Source organism: Gambusia affinis, linkage group LG11 (genome assembly GCF_019740435.1).
Source record: "Gambusia affinis linkage group LG11, SWU_Gaff_1.0, whole genome shotgun sequence".
Lineage (NCBI taxonomy): Eukaryota > Metazoa > Chordata > Actinopteri > Cyprinodontiformes > Poeciliidae > Gambusia > Gambusia affinis.
Genome location: NC_057878.1, coordinates 26,247,850 through 26,272,718, shown reverse-complemented (window position 1 = coordinate 26,272,718; position 24,869 = coordinate 26,247,850). Strand labels below are relative to the sequence as shown.

The 24,869-nt window shown below is 37.1% G+C and overlaps 1 long non-coding RNA gene across 3 annotated transcripts in view; it reads right to left on the bottom strand.

The window, feature by feature from the left end:
• Positions 1-15,120, bottom strand: part of LOC122840044 — a 69,488-nt gene extending 54,368 nt beyond the window's left edge. For all 3 annotated transcript variants that reach the window (XR_006372161.1, XR_006372162.1, XR_006372163.1), the window contains exons 1-3: positions 14,938-15,120; positions 14,481-14,528; positions 5,184-5,329 (exon numbers count right to left, since the gene is read on the bottom strand). This is a non-coding gene — a long non-coding RNA (uncharacterized LOC122840044). The remainder of the gene's footprint in view (positions 1-5,183; positions 5,330-14,480; positions 14,529-14,937) is intronic.
• Between the last annotated feature and the right edge of the window lie 9,749 nt (positions 15,121-24,869).

Here is a 24,869-nt window from a genome sequence, read left to right as displayed (position 1 = left end):
TTTTACTTTAGTATAAATATGTTGAAGCAGTACTACTCTCACTTTAGTACAAGTTTTGTGTACTTTATCCATCTCTGTTCTAAATATATTTGGTATTATTTGCGTCAAAAACCATTTTTAAGCCCAAAATGTTCTACATTCATGTTTGAACTCCAAATATAGCAGCACACCCAGTGTGTGTTTTCACCTCTGCTGATGAGGAGTCCTACTTTTCTTGGTGTATGGTAACAACGAAGGACAATGAGGATTGTGTTCTGGACCGTGTTTCACCAACCCGCCTCTGGCAAGGACGAGAAGTAATCAAGTCCACTCACTTTCCCTCCCAACAAGCCATGCGTGTAATTTAAGAGAAACGTGAAATTAGGCCAGTGCACACGCAGCAGAAATAGGAACAGTGTTGATGCTAAGGTGATGCATCTTGTTGACTTTTCATGTTAATGGATAACCATAAACTTTCTAAGATCTGAGCGCAGAGGAGGTTTTGGCAACACTCCACAGGTGTGATACCTGAGCAGGAAAGTCAGGGTGAATTAATGTGAGGGTGTGGGAATCTGTCACTCTGTGAGGGGGACTTGGTTCTTATTACCAAACAATCAGCACCTAAACCTCGTAACCTAAACCTTCCTCCTATTTTCCTTTCACTTAAATCCACACCTCAGATTTATAGACACACTCCCTCAGACAGACAGCATTAAATGTTCTGGATTGAGGGTTTTGTTAGTCAGTTTTACCAAAGATTGCACATTCTGGATCGTTTGGACAGTGAAGCACATTATATCTATAATTACAGGCATATCTTAGTCTCCAAAAGAGGCTTAGCTGCAGGTGTTGTTAATTCCAGTGTTTATTTATAATGTCTTTTCAATGATGTTTTATGTAGAAAGAAAAATAATAAATCTTCATCCATCCAAGGACTGAAATATGTAGTTTTCGCAGCCAATTTTAGTGATAACATTTCTGAAGGGAAAACTGTAATATTTCCAGCCAGTAATTAATGTCTCAACCATCTGGACATTATTAATTTGTCTTCTTAATGGAGCCATCATCCAAAACATTCTGTCTTGAGGAATAAGGCTTTCATTCAGGAAACAGCTTGCAGGAGAACGACAGGAAATTACTCTTAAAAGTGTTTTTTTTTTTTTTTTGCTCTGATGCTAACGTGCTTCACTCCATTTGTCCAAATCAAAAAATATCTTTTAAGAATAATTGCACTCATATTTCTAACACTCAAAAGTATCAAAATTGTGTTTTTTCTCACGCAAAATAAAAAGCTGAGCTCTTATTTCTCCTGGTTAGCAACAATATTTTGGACTGAGGTGGTTTTTCAGCCTTGTCAAAATGTGTGTATTTTGCAAAACTGTAATGGAAACATGAGTCATCAACAACTGGATGTTACTACTGGAGGAAACGACAGAAAAGACGACAGGAAGTGGTGGGAAGATGATGGTGCAGCATGTTTTTTAATGATTTATCACATGAACAAACTTATCCACATGTGATTTTAATTGTGTTTTTTAGTTGACGAAAACACTCGGTTTGTGAAATTGTGATTTCTGACATTAGTGGAATATTGACAAAGTTTTGTTTACATTTGTAAAGGAAACGCAGCCACTGTCATCAATCTCAAACCTTTAAGAATCTATCAATGTAACTAAATGTGCTGCTTTTTGAAGCAGTGTTTGCAGAATTAATGAGTCGGCTTATGTTAAGCAGACTTAACAGACATAACAAATAGGTATAAAGCTGATAATGTGCAATCAAAGGATCGATGGAAGCAGAGCAAAGGGAAGAGGCATGATAACGAAGCAAAAAGGTTACCGAGTTCAGATATCTCAGAGAAGTTCCTGCTAAAGTTTGACTTGTCAGCTAACTTCCCTTAAACATTCAAAACTGTGGAGGAAAATCATCCTTTGATGTATGCAGAAATTTAAACGAGTTTTCTGGCTCCCATCTCCCTCAGCTCTTTTGCAAGAAACCAACATCAGGGACTAGCAGTGACAGCAGAGCTCCCTCTCTTGTTCTCTCCCTCAGCCAGTCACAAATACTTTACGGTTTACTCTGAGAGTCATACACTCCAACTAAACCATGGTGCTCCCACAACTTAGGAGGAAATAAAGAAACCAGATGCTGCTAATTAATGCACTGATTAACTGATTAATCAGTTAAAAGTTGACAGCTTGTTGGTCTAGATTATACAGGTGTAGGGTGGAAGGACACATAAAATGACATTAAAGAAAACAACTGTTGCCTCCCATCAATCTGGGAAAGATTTCTCAAAACTTTGATTCATTACTCTGCAGAAAGAGAGAGATTGTTCACAAGAGGAAAGGTTTTAACTCTCTGCACAGAAATATAAGTAATAAGTCAAAGACAAAAAACATTTTCGCTAAATTTTCTATTTAGTAAATATAAATAATTCTGGTAAATTTAGCTAATCTAAAACTAGAGAAATTTGGTCTAATTTTAGTTCAGACAGATGAAAAAAAAATTATGTCTTTTAATTGGTGTATGTAAACTTATGGTTTTAACTTTAAGTGCCATGTTAAAAAAATTAGCAAAAAAATTAAGAACCTAATCAGACTCTACGACTCCGAGTTAAGAGTTTAATCCATGACAAGATAGTTTGAAAAAAGACTAAACAGGTCAGTTTGTTAGGAATAAAAAATCTCTTGAAGAAAGAACAGGCCAGGATGATGTAGGTGTGCAAAGTTGAATCTAAATTATTCTAAATCCTCCTGGAACCACTTTCTTTGGATAGGTGAGACCAGAGTACAGGTTTTTCTCCAGATTTTAGTGGTTGTAGGATTTATTTTCTGTGTTTAGTAAAAGACAAGCCATTTTTCCCGCTAATGCTAGACTAGTGTGTTTGCTTTTGGCTGTATTGACCCATAATGCCCTGTGCTGTAGTCCACTTCCTGATTTTGGAGCGGTCTCCAGACCTCTTGGTGTTCAGATAGGCATTCAAACCACACCAGAGTTCACTTCAACCAAACTGGACACAGACCTTGTAAACAAATGTACTGGAGTTGGATTAAACTGGACTGAACAGGGCCGGTCCACCAAAAGAGTTTAGAAAATACAAGACAGATATTCCTCAACAGAGAAAACATCCGACCCAAACTAACTAACATCCCACCAACCATAAATCACTGAAGATAGCTACTAGGAAACTACTTTCTATTTTACACAAACCTGCACAATATGTGGTGAAAAAAATCCCACACATCCTCCACAAAGGCAGCCTTACCTACGTAAAAGGGATTTAGCTTCTGGCTTAACCCAAGACAACTTGTTGATAAAGCAGTAAGATGATGTATAGCCATGATGATAACATTCTAATACTCCATGAATCCTTAATCAAGGCCTTGACCAGACGATTCCACTGAGCCACGACGGATTAACATTCCAAAGGCTTCACCACGCCTGATCCCATCTCCTCTTTATGCCACTTCACCCCTGACGGCCATGATGAGCCTGGGACACGGAGATAAAGGAGGCGAAGGCGGAAAAATTATCGCACCAGTGAGCCAAGCAGAAGCCAGAGAGGAGAACAGAGCTCTTCTGCTGGATGACGTCTGTGTGTTTCACTTGCCTTCGACTTCACCACTTTAAGAAAACATGCAATAACTTAAACCAGTTGATTAATTAGCAGTGACAGTTATCTCCATTTTGCACTATGTATGAAGACGTTTTTAATAAAGTTTCATAATACATCAATTTATCAACTTTGCCCTACAAATACAGGTTTCTTTCAACATCACCACAACCTAAAGGTCAATCATGTGTTCACTCCAGTCCGTCTTGGGAAGCTTGTGACAAAGATCCTGGACCTGTTACCACGGTAACACGGCAGTCCAAACTTCTGGGCCAAATTCGCAAAAGTGACAGCATTCAGGGGTCGTACTTAAAATAAAATATTTTTATTGTGAACATTTTTCTTCTTTGTGCTCAAAAATTTATCAAATATTCAGTATTTTAATGGAACAAAGTAAAAACAAGAGAGTATTTTAGACAGAGTTGTGTAGTAACTAATTACATTAACTCAATTACATTTACTTTTGTAACTTTATTTAAAATATATACTTTCAGGAGTATTTTTACTACTTTGTACCTTTTATTTTACTTGAGTAATTTTATTATGAAGTCTTACTTGAGTAAAATTTCAGGATTTTCTACCCACTGAATGAAAAACAAAATGTTTTAACCAAAATTCCACCAGACACAGACATGCAGTTTTTAATAAAGTTTAATAAGTTTTTTACTGAAAGAAACTGATTTGGAAACATTTTCTTTTGCCAGATTTTATTATTGTTTGTTACTTATATGAATTATTGACATTTTGGTCCTTAAAATACCAAAATATCCACTTAATTTTATATTTTGTTCCATTTGATTATATAACTTTTAATATTAAATGACCAATAAATTGAATAGTTACAGTACTTGAGTAAACTATTTACCAAATACTTTGTTACTTTTGCTTGAGGAAAAGTATGTTGAAGTATTTCTACTCTTACTTGAGTACAATTTTCAGGTACTCTGCCCACCTCTGATTTAAGGTCAGAAAGGAGTCCTGGTTCCTGTTTGTATCTTTTAATAGGATATGAAATGCTAAAAAACATAAATGATAAAATAAGAATGCTTTGTGTTGCACCTAATATCAATCTGGGTAAATACAACCAAAACAAAGAGACTAGCCAAGCGCTAGCAGAAGAATTTACTCGTGGGATTTTGCCAAAGTCAAAACAGAAAACCTACAACTGCTAAAATTATGACTCTACTCCAGTTTTGTTTTCATTTTGTGAAGAAGAAAGTTGCACTTGGTGTCGTCTCCTCCAGTGGTTCTTGGTGCAGCGCCACCACAGGCGAGGAGGTGAACAGTTTTTTTAATTGGTTTTGAACTGTCTCACAAAGAGAAGACAGTTCAAAGACAGAACAAACTGAAAAAGTAAAAAAAAAAGTTACAGACTTAATGAAACAAATTTTCCATCAGCAGTCTTCTCCAAAACATTTTTTCATTGTTCTTATTTTATATTCAAATTCTCAAAGAAAATTTTTTTCAGGGGGTTTTATTGCTGCAAATAAAACCCTCCGAATGGAACATCTATTAAATTTATCGGCAATGAATTAGTATAATTTATCTTTCCGAAAGACATACCATGTGAATCAGTGAAATAAATTACCTTTTGGATGATGTTCTCATCTCTTTATTAAGTAATATCTGTGCTGGTCAGTCCTCATAAACCTCCTCCTCTCTGCCTTCCTCTCTTTTCTCATCTTTTCTCTGCTGGCTGTGAGGGTGAGGGTCCTGACTGGTCTTGCAGAGTCTCTGCAGAACACAGAAACAGCAGAAACACACACTTCACATCAATGCGATCTGTAGGAACGCATCTCGTCTGGGAGTGAGAGACAGGAGGTGGGTGACAGCAGCTGAGATGCAAAGCCATTTCTCTCTGCTTGTTTCCTAACGGGGCTGACAGATGGCGATCAGATGATCGGTCTTTATCTCGTTCTGTCCCTCGCTTTGTTTTTCTGTTTTGTGGAGTTAAAGACACACTGTGGGGGTGGAAGTCGAGTCTCTGGGAGGCCAGGAGTTTTTTCTCTGTCATCTGGCAAACAGAGACTGTATGTGTTCATCGTCTACGACGGCATATTGAGAAAATTTCTGCTAAAAAAGCTCAGGAATTTAGAGATGAATTTCGTAAATTTTCTACAAAAAACAAGGAAATTTGAGTTTCAAAAGTCAAACCTTTTCAACTTTGAAACTCAGTAAATTTCCAATAATCAACACTTTTCTTAAAGCAAACTTTTAACTTTTGAAACACCAAAATTCCAGAGTTTTGGGGGGTTTTTTAGAACATTTCAAAGTTTTTGGAAGCAAATATTTGAATTTTTAAATTTAGAAATGTTCTTATATTCTACAACAATTCTGAGATTATTCTTAAAATTGTAAATTTTTTCGAGAAATTTTTTGACTTTTGAAAATCAGAAATTTCAACGTCTTTCTTTAAAAAGATGTAAATTAACTTCAAACATTCCTTTGAAATTCAGAAATACCCACTTCTTTTTAAGGAAATTTCTGAGCCTTTGGGAACAAATGTTTGACTTTTTGAAGTTTACAAAATTTTCTTAGTTTTTTCAAGAAAATTTCTAACATTAATCTCAAATTTCTAGCAAATTTTCAACTTTTTAAACTTTTAAAATTTCAGTGTTTTTCTAAAAAATGCATAAGATCGACCTAAAAGGTTTCAGCTTTCTTTCTAGAATTTTTTTTTTTACATCTCAATATTTTTTCTGCCATATTTTCTACTTCTGAAACTCAGAAATTGCCTTGTTGTTTAATTAATGAAAAAAAAAAAATTTTTTTGCATATATTTACTCTCTTTTTCATTTTTATATGAATCAAACTTTATCCAATTTTATTTGTATAGCACATTTCAGCAGCAAGGCATTTCAAAGTGCTTTACATAAAATTAAACACAAAAACACAATGCAACATAGAATCAACAATAAAAACAGAACATAGTCAGATTCCGTCAATAAATTTGCAATTGATTACGTTTCAAATACAACTCTAAACAAGTGGGTTTTTAGTTGAGATTTAAAGGAAGTCAGTGTTTCAGCTGTTTTACAGTTTTCTGGAAGTTTGTTCCAGATTTTTGGTGCATAGATGCTAAATGCTGCTTCTCCTCATTTGGTTCTGGTTCTGGGGATGCAGAGCAGAACCAGAACCAGAAGACCTGAGAGGTTCTGGAAGGTTGATACAACAGCAGCAGATCTTTAATGTATTGTGATGCTAAACCATTCAGTGATTTATAAACTAACAACAGTATTTTAAAGTTTATTCTTTGAGCGACAGGGAGCCAGTGGAGAGACTTTAAAACTGGTGTTATGTGCTCTATCTTCCTGGTTTTAGTGAGAACGCGAGCAGATAAGCTATCATAGCACTCCAGCTTTTATCTGCGTATTGAAACTGGAACTGTTAAATGCAACCGTTCTGCTACGGACCGGTACTCCCATTATGGAGAAAGTGCTTACTGGAGAATGGAAACCAGTGCAGTATGACGACAGCTGTGAAAGCTATGAAATGTTCATCATTTCACTGAGAATGCAACAATACCCAAGAGTGATAAAATCTCAAACTCTATCAGACGTGTTTATTAAAAGTTGTGCTTGCTTCCTTTTCTTTTTTCTTGGCTGCTTTATTCCATCTTCAATTGGTTTTATTCAAATTAGGATTTTTTTTCTGCCACAAGACGACAGTTTGACAGTTGGCGTTCTCACAGTTTGCTCTTTGATTCATGACTCTGAAATGAGGATCAAAATATCAATGAAATCAGTAGAAAATTCACAGCATCACAGTGAGAAACTGATTAAAACTGACTATATTAACAAACTGTACAGTTTCAAACTGTTTGATGGTCTTCTGAACAGACGTAAATGGAACAAATTTATGTTCTCTATGACGCGTGTCAGACAGAAAGAGGAACAGTTATTATTCACTAGAAATATTCAGCTTTTGCAAATTTAAAACAGAAAGTTATTCCAGTTATTTTGAACCCCAGACACGAAGCGGAGCATTTTTGCATCACATTATACCGTCGTGACATGAGGACAGTTGTAACAAATATGGAAAACAAACATTTGTGATATTTTAATTTATGTATTTCTAACTGGTTTTTAAAAACAGTAAAACAAGCAACCAGTAGGACAGAAACAAACATGCGAATACATAACCAAGAACAAAATAATTTGTACTTTTCTGTTTAAAAAGGAGTCGGAAGAAGTGAACACTGATTTAATTCCTCCCCTTATCTCAATTTATTGAAATATGTTACTTACCGACAAAAATTTGTAATTAAAAGCATATTATAATGTTCATGTTCAACATACTGTGCTAAAGATCCAACAAATTAATTATATAGACAAAATTATTAAAAACTAACTCTTATAATAATAAAAATCTATGGATACATAATAATAATAATAATAATAATAATAATAATAATAATAATAATAATAATAATAATAATAATAATAATAAAGATAACAGTAAATAACAACTGAACATAAATTCTACTTAATCTGTTATAATAAACAAAAAATAAAAACTAAGAGATAAAAACATAGATAATGATAGTACAACAATAATGACCTACTAATAATGTTAACAGTGAAACAGAGGAAAGGAAGAAAAGAAAATCAATTTGTGTTAATTCCCTATTATTGTAATGACATCATACTGCGGATTTAAAGTCAGACTGGTTTCTATTCATAGTCCTAATCATCTTGATAGAATCATAAAACGCATTCAATCAAAATAAATAATACAATAATTCACCTCACTCGCCTGAATGCGGCGCACTGCTGGGGCCCATTTTTCTGCTTGTCTGCAGGGGCCCCATAAGCTGCTGACACACTATTGTATCTTCCTGACCCTGAATGACCCACCAGGTAACGCCGCTGCAGAAACCCACAGACCGATTCAGGAGGGCAGAGTTAGAAATTATGAGAGTTCAGTTTTAGTTTGTTGTGACTTTCGTTTGTCTAATTCAGTTTGAGTGTGTCTGCTAGATTTTATTAGTCATTATTAGTTAAATATTTCAGTTTGGATCTTTACGTGCAGAATTCAAAAAGGTTAAAGTATTGTATTGTGATTGAGTAATGAATACTCAACAGATGACATCATTTTTAAAACATTTATTCAATTATTATTGAACAACCAACTGGCTGATGTTTTATCCCAACTTCTCCTGTGGCCATTTAGTGGACTAGAGTAAGGGTTGCCAGGAAGAGCGCCATCATCTGGTGACAGCTGCTTGTGTGAGGAAAAAAAAAGATCAATAACACATCAGTTCGAAATGCTAATCAATAGATTCATGAACAAAATGAATCTACTGAGAGGGATTGAAAATGAGGGATATTATATCTCAAATTTTATAGTGTTTTAATTTGTTTTTATAGTGGGGTTGCCAGTTTTCCTTAGTTACTAGTCAAATGTTTAGTTTTTATTAGCTTTAATAATTTTAGTTTTTGGTTAATTTTTTAGGCGTTTAAGTCGAAAAGCTTGAAGAATTGTATTATAATTATGTTTATATCAATTGGGTAATTTTGCAATTTTCAAAACATTTATTCAAATTATTGTTGAACAACCCAAAGACTGTAGGGTTTTCTCCCAAACTTTTTCTGTAGCCATTTTGCGGACTAGCATAGCCGCCACGAGGAGAATGGAAACTTCCTGATAAATGACGTAAACTGCTCGTGTGTGAGGGGGAAAAAAATCTGGTTTAAATCGGTTTAAAAGGATTCATAAACACAAAAACAAATGATTTTATGTCTAATTTAAGTATGTTTTAGACATAGTTCCCTTTATGCTTCCCCCCCCCAATAACTGCTGTTTTTATTCATTTAAATTAAAAAATGTTTCCTCAATTTCAGTTTTTGTTGCAGCAGAGATATAAAGATTGAGCTTTCTGTCGTATTCAGCAGTTAATTCCTCTCCCTAAATGACAGCTGACCACGTTTGCTCCACACAGATTGAAGAAACGCAGGCATTTTGGGGGGGGTTTAATTCAGGAAACGACAGCACTGAACATGGATGGGGCCTGAACAAACAGATCCAGCAGGAAGAGGTGGCAGGAAGGAGGAGTGAGAGCAGAAACGACAGGAAATATGGACGATTGGCAACTATTGCTGAGATAAGAGGGTGGAGAGGCGAAAAGGAGCCGTACAGAAAGGAAACGCTCGCGGCTGAGGACAGACTGCTGGGTTTCCATGGCGACAGTTTCCTATTTATTTTTCATACTGCGTTCATAACCATAAAACTGTGAGAACCCCTTCATTTATAAAGAGGACATTTTTTTCGTGTGTTTTTACAGGTGCAAATGGCAGGTTAGATTGCCTTAGTCATTGCCTCAACATCTCAGGCACGGTGACGTTGCCACCAACGCCAGTCGTGAAATTAAAGTCGGTAAATAGGTCATCTGCGTCCCAGGAAAGGGTCACGCCAACCCCAGGGGTCCTGCAGAGGGGTCAGACCGCGCAGCTCCAACATTTCAGAGTAAACACCAGATCAGGAATTTACTTTATTTACGAGTTCAGCTATTAGAAAATATGAAAACTAGTGTTTGCATGTTGATTTACTCCAAAAATAATAATTATTTAAGAAGATTTTATCCAAACTTAATCCTGCCACAGTTTATTAAATGACTCGTTATTTATGTAAATCACAGCAAAAAGTTGTTTTTTAGCTGGAAACATTTAGCAACTCCTGCAAGTTGGCTGTAATTTTGATGTAGAAGAAGAAAATGAAAAAAGTGGCCTGCTAAACTCCTGGTATTGGAAAAAAAATAATTTTTAATTTCTCTTCAAGACAGCGCTTTTTATCAGAGGTGTGTGATGGTGATACTTTTTCATTCTTTAAGTTTGATTAATCATCCAACCTCTGACCTTGAGGTGTTTCTGTATTTTTTTTTGTCTGAATTATTGAGTTAAAACCAAAAAGAGACATATTTGGATAAAGTTTATAGGCGTCTACAAAATGCTTTTGTAACACTTTATCACAATAAACAGAAACCATGGAAAGAAAAACTGATGTGTTTTTTTTCTAAATAAAATTCAAAAACAGATCACTGAAGAGCAAATCACATTTTTTTAGAACTGAAAAACTATTTCATACACAAAAATGAAATAAAATTTGAAGAGGTAACTAAAATATTAACCGATTCAAAGCAGATTCCGACTTTGCATCAATACTATCAATATTTTGGATAAATTGCCCACTTTTCTTTTTGTTTTGAGTTGAATACTGATCTTTCTATGTCCTTTTAATCACTGATGCACCGACTGTATTTTTTGGCTGAAACTGATGTTTTGGTGAGAACAGTTCTGATGCTGTTAATCGCTGATTACTGCTGAGTTGATGGGTATTTTCACCTGATATCATTGGAGTTATTTGTTTTATGAATACAGTAAGAGCAGAAACTTTTTCAGAACCGTTTCTACAAAGAACCAGTGCACAGTTAAAGTTAAAATACACACACCTATAACAAACATCTGAACACCCACAGCACTAAAAAACAAACATTCCAGTTGTTGTTGAAGATGTTGCTATAGGTGTCTAATTATTTATAAATATGAAATGTCTAAATTGTTAGTTATTAGCTGCCACTTTCCATTTAACTCAAGGTTTTGGTGGAAAATTGAGAAAACCAGGTCATACATGTCAATGTAAGAAGTGTTGTTTCAGAGATTAAAGGGGAAATTCCACGAACACTGCCTGTGGCAAGAATAAAGTTTGGGGTTATCTCATGTCACCATCATGGAAATATTTCACCCACATTGCCCTCATATCAACACCTGCATGACTGCTGCCAAACACACCATAAGTAGCTCTTTTAAAAAAAGAGTGAAAAGTGTTAAAATGTTGTCTCATCGCTGCTGCAGGCTCAGGATGTATCTTCAGATAAGCATCAGATGTTTCCCCACAGGGCAGAGCGTGTTTTCCGTTGCTTCTCCGTGATTTTCCTTTGAAATCCTACTGGAAACAGTGATTCACACTTTCTGGATTCGATCCATTTACAGTTGTCTTCAATAAAACGCAGGTGTGTTAATCTGGAGTCATTTGGGTCACTTTGTTAGGACACGGTCACATTAGCAGATTCCGACACAGATTAAACTTAGATTTTAACAAAAAACACACACACACACACTGTTAGTGAGCAAAAACGGTTGAAGTCTTTGGTTAGACTTAGAATCATCCATTCATCTGTCCAATTTTGCACATTTTTGAACTTCCACTTTCGTTTTGACTGTTTCTAAAACAGTCCAAGCACTTAAAAAAATCAACAAAAAAATAGTAGTTTTTTGTTGATTTTTTTGGTGTTTGGAAAACAAGCTATTTCAAAAACCTCCCGATTAAGTCACATACCAAAGGCACTGCACCGTTACACCGTTATTACTAGTGCAGCATTACTGCACTAGTAATCCCAACAGAGTTCCGCCCCCTTCCCTAGCAACCCCAGAGTAGCTCCAGCACATTTGGTCGCCTAGTTTTATTACTGCTGTACAATGGCTCCTGGAAAAGGCAAGCATTTTGTTGTTGACTTACCATCCAGAAACCACTAGTTGACTGTGCAGGAGGCTCCACTTCTGCTTTTCAAAGACGTACGGTTGTATATTGGCGCTTCTGTTTCCAGCCATTTTTACGTGTGAGTGTAAACATTGACTTTTGACAGCGTGGCTAGCAGAAGCTTTTTTGGATTTAAAGTGACAAGAGGCCCTAAAACAGTTCAAAATAGGCAGAAAGTCCTTAGGAGAGGTTTGGTACATGTACATTTTTAAACAAGATTTCAATAAACGTTCTTTAAAAATCAGACAAAGGAGGAACATCCCCAAAGGAAAAATTATTTCCAGTTTTCTAACCCAGTACCATACGTCAGATTTGTTACACAAGGCCTTTCAGACACACCCCTGTTGGATATGATTACAAGTGAAGCAAAAACGAGCCTCATATGAAGTTACTGTTTAACCCTCATGAACTTTAACTTGTTATAAAATAAAGCAATGATGGCGTGGTAATCATGACTGGACACTAAATCAATCCACAAATATTTGGAGAATCTAACAAATTTCATTCTTATGGGTTGAATAAAATGACTCATGACTAATTCTGCTCCTGACTGTAATTGTTGAGCCTAAATAAAAAACAAACACTTTCTGTTATTTATAAATAGAAAATTCTATAAAAATAGCTTAGCTGAATAACATGAGCTTCCTTCACATTATGCTAACCAGTAAGACCAGTTAAGTGTTGCACGTTCTCTCTGATTCAGTTACAAGAGGAGAGTTTTAAGCAATCAAAACAAACACTGAACGGCAAAGAAAACTCGCCGAGTGTCTTGTTAATCCTGTGATCAATATAGTCCCAAGGGAATTATTGATTTTATTAGCGAGGAGAAAGAACAATAAACTGTAAAAGCATGCCTTCATCTTCATCTCAGATTAGACCTTTATGTCATCTTTATTAACATAAAGGTCTAATCTGAGCTTCATTTTGATTCAAATTAAATTAAAAAATACATTATTTCCTAAGGAAAATTAAATGTCAACTCAAATCATCCAAGTAGCTTCAATATTGCATAAACATTTGGCTTTGCAGTTTGCTTACAAAAAATGCACAGCATGAAAGCAAACTAAAAAGTTTCAAATTACATCTTTAAATTCAGCTTTTAATCCTGGGAAATCTACAGAAATCTGCTTTTGCTCTCTTTTAGCATGATGGACATTCAGTAGCTTTTAGCTAAAAGACAAGTATTCACATTTTAGACTGATTTTAATATGTTATGAGGCTAATCAGTTTAGGACCATTACTATAATCTAATATACTTTTAACTTCATTACAATTTTGACAAGCGTTCCTTTTCCTGCAGTCCACGAAACACATCATGATGTTGAATTGTAGCAGGATGGAAATGAAGATGCAGCCGTTGTATAACTAAGGTGGTTCTGTCAAGTAACACAACCATACAGACATGATCGGATTACTGAGAGATTTAAAGGCTGAGGAAGCTGAAAACAGACACCCTAAAATACACTCAGACATTTCTTCATTTCCATAAAACCCCTTTTTTAAAATAAAACAGAAACTAAATAAGCAGAACATATCCTGATTGCTTGTTACTGAATTAACCTCCACCGACGGAGGCGTAACTAGAAACCATGTTAGGTTAAACAGGTTGCACCTGTTTATTAGCATGGCTGTATGTTGGGAGAGAACTGGTTGAGTAAACACAAACAGGTGTTGTGTGTTTGCTTGCTGTGAGTCCGCTGTACGCCTAGACTTCACAAATCAGTGTTTATGCTAATTTGGGAGAGAAAATATTGCAGTGTTCGGACGCAGCTCTGTGATTCATTTCCACGTGCCGATGCCATCATTTTAATAGCTATTTATGAATAAGTATGCTGTTTTGATAGGTGACTGTTTAATATCATGTGTGGATGTGCGATAATTATCTCCAGCTGAGCAGAAACAAAACTAAAGATATTATCTTTGGGTCTAAAGAAGAAGAGTAGTAACTGAAGCACCTAGCTTCAGTTACTACAGCTAGGAACTGGCAATGGGGTTGAAATCTGGGTGTAGTGAAGGACTAATGTCTCAGCAAGCTCTAGAGAAACTGATCCAGTCGCATTGATTATTGCAACAGTAACTTCATAGGTCTGCCTAAAAAAAATAAATAAATAAAAAATCAGACAGCTGCTGCTGATCCACAAGGTTACTTTAAATCTAGACTAAAACGCCACCTGTTTAGAGTTTCTTGTGAACCATAAATGTATCTTAAAATACAATGCATTTAAATAATCTTATTTCATAACTTGTTAGCTCTTAGAATTATTGCTGAAAATGTTAAGTCCGTAAGCATGGGTTTAAAATGGCTTAAATATTTACAAATGTATTTGAAATAATAAAAAACATTGCTCACCGATTTCAAAAGAGGTGAGCAAAATGGCGCCGCCTCTGACCAAATACTCTACAAAGAGAACAGGGAGAAGCAAACTTGTTAATATTGGTGAACTAAACCCATCGTCCTAGCACTAAACATACATAAAAAATATTTCTAGACATCTGCAATGATTGCTAGCCAACAGTTTTATATTGCTTTTATTCTTGTTTACCATGAGTCTCCGTCTCCTGCTTTCCATTAACTGAACATGTGCTAGCAATCAGTTAGCTATCACCATCTGAGACGGAGGTGATGGGCGGGACAATGCGTCATTTGGAAGCAGTTCATTGGTTAGATGAAACGTAACAGTAAACTTCGGAAGTACATAGTCAACCGAACTAGTTAATAACGGTGAACTTAGCTCATTGTTCTAGCCAGAAAACATGCTATACATTAGCAACGTTTGCTAGCTATTAATTTTACATCGTTTTTGTACCTCTTTTCATTCGGTTAGCTGCTCAGCCACCGCCCAGTGAGATGGAGGTGGTGGGTGGGACAATCCGCCATTTGGAAGCCGCTCATTGGCTGGACGAAACATTTTACTCAACAGTACTTCTCTCCTACTCCTTAAGTACGGAGAGAAACAAACTAGTTAATAATGGAGAACTTATCTTATTGTTCTAGCATAACATCTTGTTAAGCATTAGCAACGTTTGCTAACTACTAATTTTATATCTTTGTTGAACCCGTTTTCCATGAATCTCTGTCTCCTTCATTCAGTTAAGCTGCTCAGAGCTCTCAGAAGGATGTAGTGGGCGGGACAATGCGCCATTTGGAAGGAGCTCATTGGCTGAAGCAGCTCTTTGGCTGCCAATGAGCCTTCTACAGATTTTAAACAGAAATCAATCAGATGTGAAACTGATTTTGCCATTGGAATGGTTTTATTTAGACTGAAGTCTGATTTGTTTACTTAGATAGGTCAGATTTGAAAGTAACTATGACTGTGAAATAAAATAGTGAGAAACTATTACTAAGGGCAAGTAACAGAGGAAAGGGGAAGCCCACAGTTTATCCCTCATTGTCGCCATTGATTAAATTAGCAGCCGGCAAGCTGCCGATTGACTGAGGAGGCAGAGTGCAAGCAGGCACTCCATTAATATCAGCCTGTGCTCAGCTCAGCTGTAACTTCACTGTTTGCTTAACAACAGCCATTCATCCTGATGTTTCCAGAGAGCAGTGATGGAGCGCCCAGGGAGGGCCGCGGCGCCCAGCAGGTCAGCCGACAACCGCTCCGTTCGTTTGTGTCACCATGGGAAGGAGAGATGGAAGAAATGTGAAAATAAACCAAAACCAGAGGGGGGGACTTGGTGAAAGAGTGAGATGATGAGATGGCAGGGAGAAACTGATAAAACAAGCAGAGGAGAGCTAAGAGTGGGAAGATGGGGGGCGAAGTGAAAATTTCTGAGATTAAAAAAGGGTTTGAGATTGGTTTTAATGGAGTGCTAAGATAATATTTGAATATGTTCTCACATACAAGTTTCTATATCATGTAGACTGTCAGAGGGAGTCAAGTGAGGCAGAAAAAAAAATTTTATTGATATTTTTTACAAGCAGTTTTAAGAGGAAGGGAGAGCAGGAGGAAGTTAATTTTACCCACACTTCAGCTCAATTTAGCAACATTTTCAACTGATTTTAGGTGCAAAAACCTCAGTTTTGGTTTGGTTTAAGTGAACTCTGTTGCATTCCTACTGCATGTGTGCTCAGAGACTGCTCAAAAGCAGGAACCGGACTACAGCGCAGGGCATTCTGGGTAAATACAACCAAAACAAACACTAATGCTAGCGGGAGAAAAAGGCTCATGAATCATCTTTTACCTAAAACAAATGAGAAATGCTGAAACCTCAATTTTTTACATTTTGTTTTAGATCACAGGCGATAAAAGGCGACAGCTTTTTCAAAGGAGTTCAGTTTGTTTGACAGTGCAGTCTAAAAGTGAACCGCAGCAGCTAAAAATTTAACAAATGTAATTTTGAACTGAATATGAGGTGAAAACTCCCTAAAAGAGGTATTTTTTTAATGGAGTGCTAATGAATATGTATTCACAAACAAGCTTTTATATCATGGAGATTGTGAGAGGGAGACAAGTGGGGGAGAAAAATAAATTTTTATTATCACTTTCATTTCCCATTTACTTGCAGGGAGTTAGTTATAAGAAGAGGAGAAGCAGGAATCTAATCAGAAAGCAGAGCAGGAGGCAAAGTTAATTTCCCAAAATGTAACTCTGGACATTCTTCACACTTTAGCTTGATTTAGGAACATTTTCAATTGATTTATTGTGATGGAAATGCTTTCCTTTGGGGATTAACTGTTCAAACTGAATTTTTAATTTACACACTGCACCTCTGCAGTACTGCCAGCATTGCAATGAGGTGACTGTTGATTCGTGGGTGTGGATGTGGGTTGAAAAGGACACGTTTGGCGCACCAAACAGAGTTTAAGGGGGCGGTACGGGGTCACCAGAGGGCTGTGAGGTGATGGTTTACTTTGCACAATTCCAGGGGATTAGAGGCTTCGCTTATTCAGGGAATGCATGCAGATCCTAATTATTCAAAGTCTTGCAGAGGATTGATGACACGTCGAGATCACACACCACCTCCGGAGAGAAAAACAAGCAGGAGCGGAGGAGTGAAAAACTTAGGGAGGTGACTGGAAGGCTGGGGGTGAAGAGGAAAAAAAGAAGATTTGAGATTGAGAGTGGATTTGGAAGAAAGAACGGGAGGTTAAAATGAAAATAAGTGTCACGCAGAGAGGAGGAGAGGGAGCGTTGTGGTGAGAAAACAATAAAGAGGAGAGATGGAGAAGATTCTGCTTTTTGATTATTTGAAACTCAGCCAGGTGTTGAGACGCTGTCACCTTGGCATCAAAGATTTACACACAAATAAAAAACAATATTCTGGCTCAGAACTGCCAAACAAAGACATTAAAAATGTGATATGCAAAGTTTGAGAGAAAATATAATTCAAGTTTATTCACACTCTGCTGGTTTCAGGTTAAAGCTGAATTTCTGAACTATGTGTTTTTGTTCCTTAGTGCAAGTAAAAGAGGTGTATTTGTCCAGAAGCAAAACGACCCGGACTTTCTGGACAAATGGACTGGAGTTGGATTGGGTAGTAACTAGTTACATTTACTCACTTACATTTACAATTACATTTATTGGACCTGTTACCGCGGTAATTTCTTGGGAGCCTACTTTTTACTTTAGTAAAAATATTTTGAAGTAGAGCTACTCTTTCTTGAATGCAGAATTTGGTTTTGTTTGGCATGAATGTACTCTCAGATTGACTGGTCAGCTGAATAATACCAACACTTTACACCACTGGGAAAATAAAAGAGAAAAACACAAAAATGACTCACGCTCACAAAAAGAAACAAAAATCAACTTTTTGTTGAGCAGAAATTCTGGTTCATTGCTGTTGAACTCCCACATAACTCTTATTTTTGAGAAAATCTCCCACACAACAAACGTCCTGCTTCCACTACGCTGTGTATTCATTGAACAAAAGCTCCACTGTGGCGTACACCGCAACACGGAAACATGACTCCAGTCTGGATTTTCATTCCTCCTGAAAAAGAGCTCAGCAGGCAATTCAAAACAAAAAGAACACAAGTAGGTGGACGTTTACACGCGCCTGTGTGTGTATGCACCCACAGCAAATACTGGGTGGGAGCAAAGGTGTTTTTCAGGTGATGCATGTCACACACACAGATCCGGGCTACAGGAGACGTGTGGATCTGATCATTTTTCAGCCCCTAGGAGTCTGTCAGTTGTAGGACTAAATGTTTTGGGAAACCACCATTTGAGAGAATAAGCAGAAGTGTGTTAATGTTATGAGAGCTTCCACTGTAAAAGTCAGCTGTAGTCAGTAGCTGGTTTTCCATTACAAATGTGTGCAAAACTTTAATATTCTGCTAAAGTCAAAAAAACACAAATTTGAAATTGCGGTGTCAAGTTTGTTCACAGAGTGAGTCATTAAAGGTCATCCTCCAACTACTTCCTGTCATTTTCCTCTTCATGGTTTGTGCCAGAATCAAGATCTGGGTGTTGATCATGTGACTTGTTTGGTGTGAAAAAAGTTTCACATGGCATTTCTGCACAACGAGCCAATTTTGGTATGGTCAAAAAACCGCCAAACCTTTTAAGCAAAAATTGAATTTTTTGAAATTCATCTGCTGCAATTGAGCAAATTTATTTTTGTAATTCCAATTTCCATAATTTTGTGGTCAATGGCAATGCTGGTAGTGATCTTAAAGTCATTAGCTGCGTTTTCATTACAAATTAGCACAAAACATTGTCAATATTCCACTAACATTGAAAAAACACAATTTTGCAATTGCTGTGTTTCCATTAGATAAGAAAGTCAATTGAGATCACACATGAATAACTTAAAAAACACTCATCATCCTCATACCACTTCCTGACATGTTCAGATTTAACCTTCTGACCCACATGCAGAATCAGAGTCCAAATAAGGAATTGATTTTATTTTCAAAGAAATGAACAATTGACAGAACTTGATCTTTCTGGAGGGTGTGAAGGGTCTCGCGATCGGTGGCGTCTAGAATCAGAGTGGAGTTAATGGTGGCCTGAAACGAGTTGATCAGAGATGAACTAAGAGAGAGTTTACTTTAGAATGATTCAGAGTGAGGGGTGGAGGAAAATATGGCCAGGGTTCTGTGTGGAGAATGATTGATGGTGACTCCTTAGACGAGTGCGAGGAGGGTGGTGACACAGAGGGCCAGGGGTCTGAAGGAGCAGGTGGAGAAATGAGGAGCGGCAGAGCAGGCAGGCAGGTAACTTGCAGGTAGGATCCACAGGAGGAGAAACAGCTGAAAATCCAATGAGACAAACCTAGAGGCACCAAACACAAGGACTACAAAATCTCTGGCAAATGCACAGGAGACAAGTCAAATGCTCGTAGCAGCCTGAGTGAAGGCTCTGCCGCTCTTTTATTCCCAGCACTCTGATGAGGCTGATTAGCTCCACCTGCATAGGCTGTCCAGGTCCTCCACCAAGATCTTCACTGGAAAAGATGCATCACCCACCCACACACACACGCACCCAGGGACTCTGACACTTCCTGTCATCTTCTTTGTCATTTCTGCCGGTAGTAACATCCTGCTGTCGTTCATGTGACTCATCTCATCCTAGCGCCAAAAGTTTGAACAAAAAACTTAATTTTATTTTATGCTCAGTGAAAATTTGCTCAGTATCCCCTGAGCAAATTTAGTTTCGTAATTCCAATTTGCACAATCAATGGAAACACCGTTAGTGATCTTAAAGTGGTTAGCTGCGATTCCATTACAAAATACACAAAACATTATTGACATTCTGCTAATGTAGGAAAAACACAATTTTGTGATTCCATTAGGTAAGAAACTCAATTAAAATCACACGTAAATATGCTAAAAAACTAAATTGTGCTATTATCCTCTTACCACTTCCTGTCGTCTCCTTTGACGTTTCTGCCAGTAGCAACTAGCAACATCCTGCTGTTGATTATGTGACTCGTGTCATGCAAAAAAGTGCTTGGATTGCAGTTTTGCAGGATGAACTCGTTTCAGTATATCCTATCAGCTAAACGTTTTATTGAAAATTTAGAGTTTTATTCAAATTTTTGTAATGGTCAACGTAAACTAATGGAGCTAATGAAAGTCATGTGAGATCAGGGGGGTTTGTGGCGAGCAGAGACGCTGAAAGAAATGTCCCCGACTCCAACTGACATGTATCCCTTCCTCACACTCACAAATGACTTTTAACAATTGTAAAACACACACACTGAGCGCTTTGTGCACACACAGCTGATCTGAAGGCATTTTGTGCGTGATGGGTCGACACACGGTCTCGCTCACAGTCTGCACTCAGCAAAATAAAAATCTCATTATGCTCATGAACCTGAAGGTATGAGAGCAGTCTCTCATCTCAACTCATGGCCCAGAATATTAAAAGGCTTTCTGCTTCTCCCCGACTCCCCCACATGCTCCCCCATCCCTTTCTCTCTCTGCATACATATGACTGAATCCCTGCATTTCCATTCTTGCTCGCCTTTGGGATCAAACGCACTCACAGTACCCCAGGGGCCCGGGCTGGAAATGAATTGCAATTACAGCCCTCTTTTTCTCACAGTCTTTTCTTATTATTTCATTGGTGTCTTCCCTTTTTTCTTTTCATTCTGCTTCTCGACTCCTGCTGAATCTTTTTGTTTGCTAATATATGTGACTGTGAGTGTGTGTGTTGGTGGGTTTTAGGCGGAGTGGAATGTGCGCTTTAGCTTTTGCCTCTACTGGGACTTTATATTGACCACATCAGCATGTGGCGTAGTCAAAGGGTTCAGATTCTGTCTGTCTTTAACCTCTCATTTAATGCATCAGGACTCAAAGCTCTTCTTTTGTTTTTTCCTCTTCTTGTTTTATGTTCTGACACACCCAAACTAAATAGCTGTGCTTGCAGGTTCCAGATGTCACTTGCTGGGTGACGGATGCACATTGAACTTTGTGCGAATCAATAAACACAACCTTGGATGGACATAAAAGGAAAAGATTCTGACGAGGCGCTATGCAAACCTGTGAGTGAGTAGTCATCAAACCTTTAGTTTTACTTACAGAAGGCCTCCTGTTGTCTCTAGATCGCTCAGCTATTGGTGACAGGGGTTCAGTCAAAGTAAATTTATCAATGCATCAATGGCATCGTAGCGCTGACCTCAGGACATTTAGGTGGATAAAACTGAACTTGAGAGCCTGATCTTAATATCTTTAAGACACAGTCCAGTCACCTGATCTGATGACTGAAATATCAGAGTATCATCTGCATATTGATATACAGTAGACTATTGATGTTATCAATCTATACATGTCTGTTGTCATGTGATTCTGAGATGAAGCTTCAAAGTAACATCAAATGTGTTCTGGGTCTCCCACTGGTGTAATTTGTCTGGAAAATCAATTAAAAAGGCATGAAAATCTGATGCTCAAATCACCTCAGCTGACCCCTTTGATGCAGTGAAACAGCAGCTCCACCTTAAACCTCTCCAAAATGGCCGATTTCCTATTTTAAGATTAGCCTGGTCACCCAAACAACATTCAGTTAAGTTTCCAGAATCTCCTTCCTCAGTTGAGGGTTGCAACAATCATACCACTTTACTTATAAAGCTCTTAAAATATAACACAGCAGCTACCAAAGTGCTGTGCAAAAACAAAAACAAAGGACAACAATGAAATAGTAAGAAAACTATTATCATGATGTGTGTTTTGATGGTGGACCCAAATGCAGAAAGGCAAAGACTTTTAATAAATGAAGAATGTTTAATAAAAATAATCATAGACGTACAAAAAAATCACAGGGAGCCAGAGGAGAACAAAAAACAAATTAAAGGTAAAATCCAGCAGAAGACACAGGGAGGAGACAGGGAAAATAACAAATTATAACAGGAGGAATAGAAGTGTTTAAGTACCAAGGAAAATAACAATATAGAGCTAAAGAATAACTTGACTTTAAAAAAACAATTAAACTAGATTAACGAGGAATAACTAGAAACAAGAAATAAACTAGAATCACTTAGAAAAACTGAACTAAACAAACAGAAACAATACTGGTCTAATAAAAGGAAGAGAATCAGGAACACAGAATAATAAACACATTTCAAAACAAAACAGGACATAAAAACTATAAGAAACTAGAGATCAAAACATCACAGATGCAAGGAAAGAGAACAACATTAAGACTCAGATGCTAGCTCACTCTGTGAGTTTTGAAAACATAAAGACATGATGAAGACAGAGCAGTAAGTCAAAATCTTCCCCTCTTTTTTCTTGATTTTCAACCCCGTTCTTCTCTCCGTCTCTCTTTAAGCGTCACTCAATCACCAGGCCTGAGATATTTGAACTCCCCCACCAAATTACAGCTTTCACATGTGGAAGAGCTTCAAGAACTCCTTGATCCTGGTGGGTGTAAAAGTTTAGGATAGAAACTGAATCCTGCTTCTCCATGTTTGGTTCTGGTTCTGGGGATGCAGAGCAGACCAGAACCAGAAGACCTGAGAGGTTCTGGAAGGTTGATCCAACAACAGCAGATCTTTAATGTATTGTGGTGCTAAACCATTCAGTGATTTATAAACTAACAACTGGATTTTAAAGTCTATTCTGCCAGTGAAGGACTGTAGACCTGGGTTGATGTGCTTTATCTTCCTGGTTTTAGTCAGAATGCCAGCAGCAGCGTTCTGGATCAGCTTCAGCTGAATGATTGACTTTTTAGGAAGATCTGTGAAGATGTTGTTGAAGTAATCTATGCGACTAAAGATAAACACATGGATGAGTTTCTCTAAATCTTATAGGGACATTATTTGTTTAATTATGGAAATGTTCTTCAGTTGATAGAAGGCCGATTTTGTAACTGCCCTTATGTGGCTCTGAATGTTAAACTAAAAATAAAATTTTTCTACATTTTTTTGACTAAATTAGATACATGTAATTCATCCCAGTGGTATTCAGGGGCACAAGAGTTGACAACTAAAATACTCAACAGACTCTAAGGATTCAGAAAATGTATGATGTGCCGATACTGTCTGTATAATGTATAATGTATAATGAGCTGTAATTTGAAGTCACAGACTTAAGCTCTAACCTTAATGGGTCTGTTTAACCTACTTTTTTTTTTTTTTTCTATTTGGCAGAATCGTCTCAGTCAAGGTTAGCAGAACTTGGGTAGTCATCTTGATCCTGCAATCAGAAGTTGGGCGTCTTCACCAATACGACTCTTCAGATCTAAAGATGAGCTCACCATGAATTAATTCATTAGTAGATGAAATGGTGTGAGGACTCACGGTTGGGTGAGCATTAAAGGAAGTGTGCATGTGTGTGTGAGCGGCTGGGGTTTGGTGAGCTTATTGATCCTAAATAACGACCATAGGACTCTGTGATCTCAGTCAGATCCATCGCCCCCCGATGGAGTGAGCTGCAGCCGTGACCGGTCCCCATGGAAACCAATCGCTGCAGTTACTACGGGGCAAGAATGTGTGTGTAGGTGTGTGTTAGGCTGGGACATTTCTGGAGATTTCGGATCATTTTTCTCTGGTACCAGAGCGCTAATCGGCTGCTCTCCTGGCTTTGTTTGGTCCCAGACCTCTAAAGACCCGCCTCCTTTAACAATTTCCTAAAAATAAATCTCAATTTTGGACAGTCGTTGCATTTCCATTTACCATACAATGGTAAGGAAAAAAATAAGAGACCACTTAAAATGATCAGTTCCTCTGATTTTATAGGTTTATGTTTGAGTAAAATGAACATTGTTCTTTTATTCTATAAACTACTGACAGCATGTCTCCGAAATTCCAAGCAAAAATTTAGTATTTATTTGCAGAAAAAGAGACACGGTCAAAATAACAAAAAAGATGCAGTGCTTTCAGATCTCAAATACTGCAAGTTCAAGTTCATATTCATTTAGAAACAACAATCCTGATGTTTTAATTCAGGAAGAGTTCAGAAATCAATATTGATTTCACTAAATCAATATTGATGGTGGAATAACCGGGAGGTTTTCAATGGGGTTCAGTGAGTTCTGAATAATTGCACAAATTGGAATTACAAAAGCAAATTTGTATTTTTGTAAACACGAATTTAAAATAAATACTCAAGGTTTTGAGGTGGAATGAGACGGCTTTTCAGCTTTATCAAAGTTTCACAAAACTGTAATGAAAAGACTTTTTGCATCACCTGAGTCATATGATCAGCAACCGGATGTTACTACTGGCACAGACCACAAAGAAGATGACAGGAAGTGGTCAGAAGATGATGACGTGACATTTTTTTAAATGATTTATCGCTTCAACAAACTTATTGACGTGTGATTTTTAATCTTGTTTCTTATTTAATGGAAACAATTGGAAAATTCTGTTGTTGTTTTTTTTTACATTAGGGGAATATTGACAAAGTTTTGTGCACATTTGTCACTGAGAGATTTCCATCCTGTTACATCCAGGTTGGTCCTATTTTGGCTACAGGCATTATAAACACTTAACCACTGCCACATGGTTTATGTTGGACTAATACAAAGTTGGTTTAAGGACTTTTTAAAACAATGTTTAACTCTGCAAGCAGTCGGTCTAAACCTGTTCCAGCACACCTGAAACCTGATATTCACTCTTTCATTTCAGTCAGGCGAGTGACTGACGGCAGGTAAACACTTAAACATGCGGAACAGAGAATAACAGGTCTGCAAAAATCAGGAAGTTAATTCTGGCATAATCTGAAGCCTGTCACCATAACAAATTTTACTGGATGAAAAATTGTCCCAGAAGTTATTGCAATAAATAATATTATTGTTGTTTGAAGAGCATTTTCAAGTAAAATAATAGTAATGAAATAATAATGCAAGTT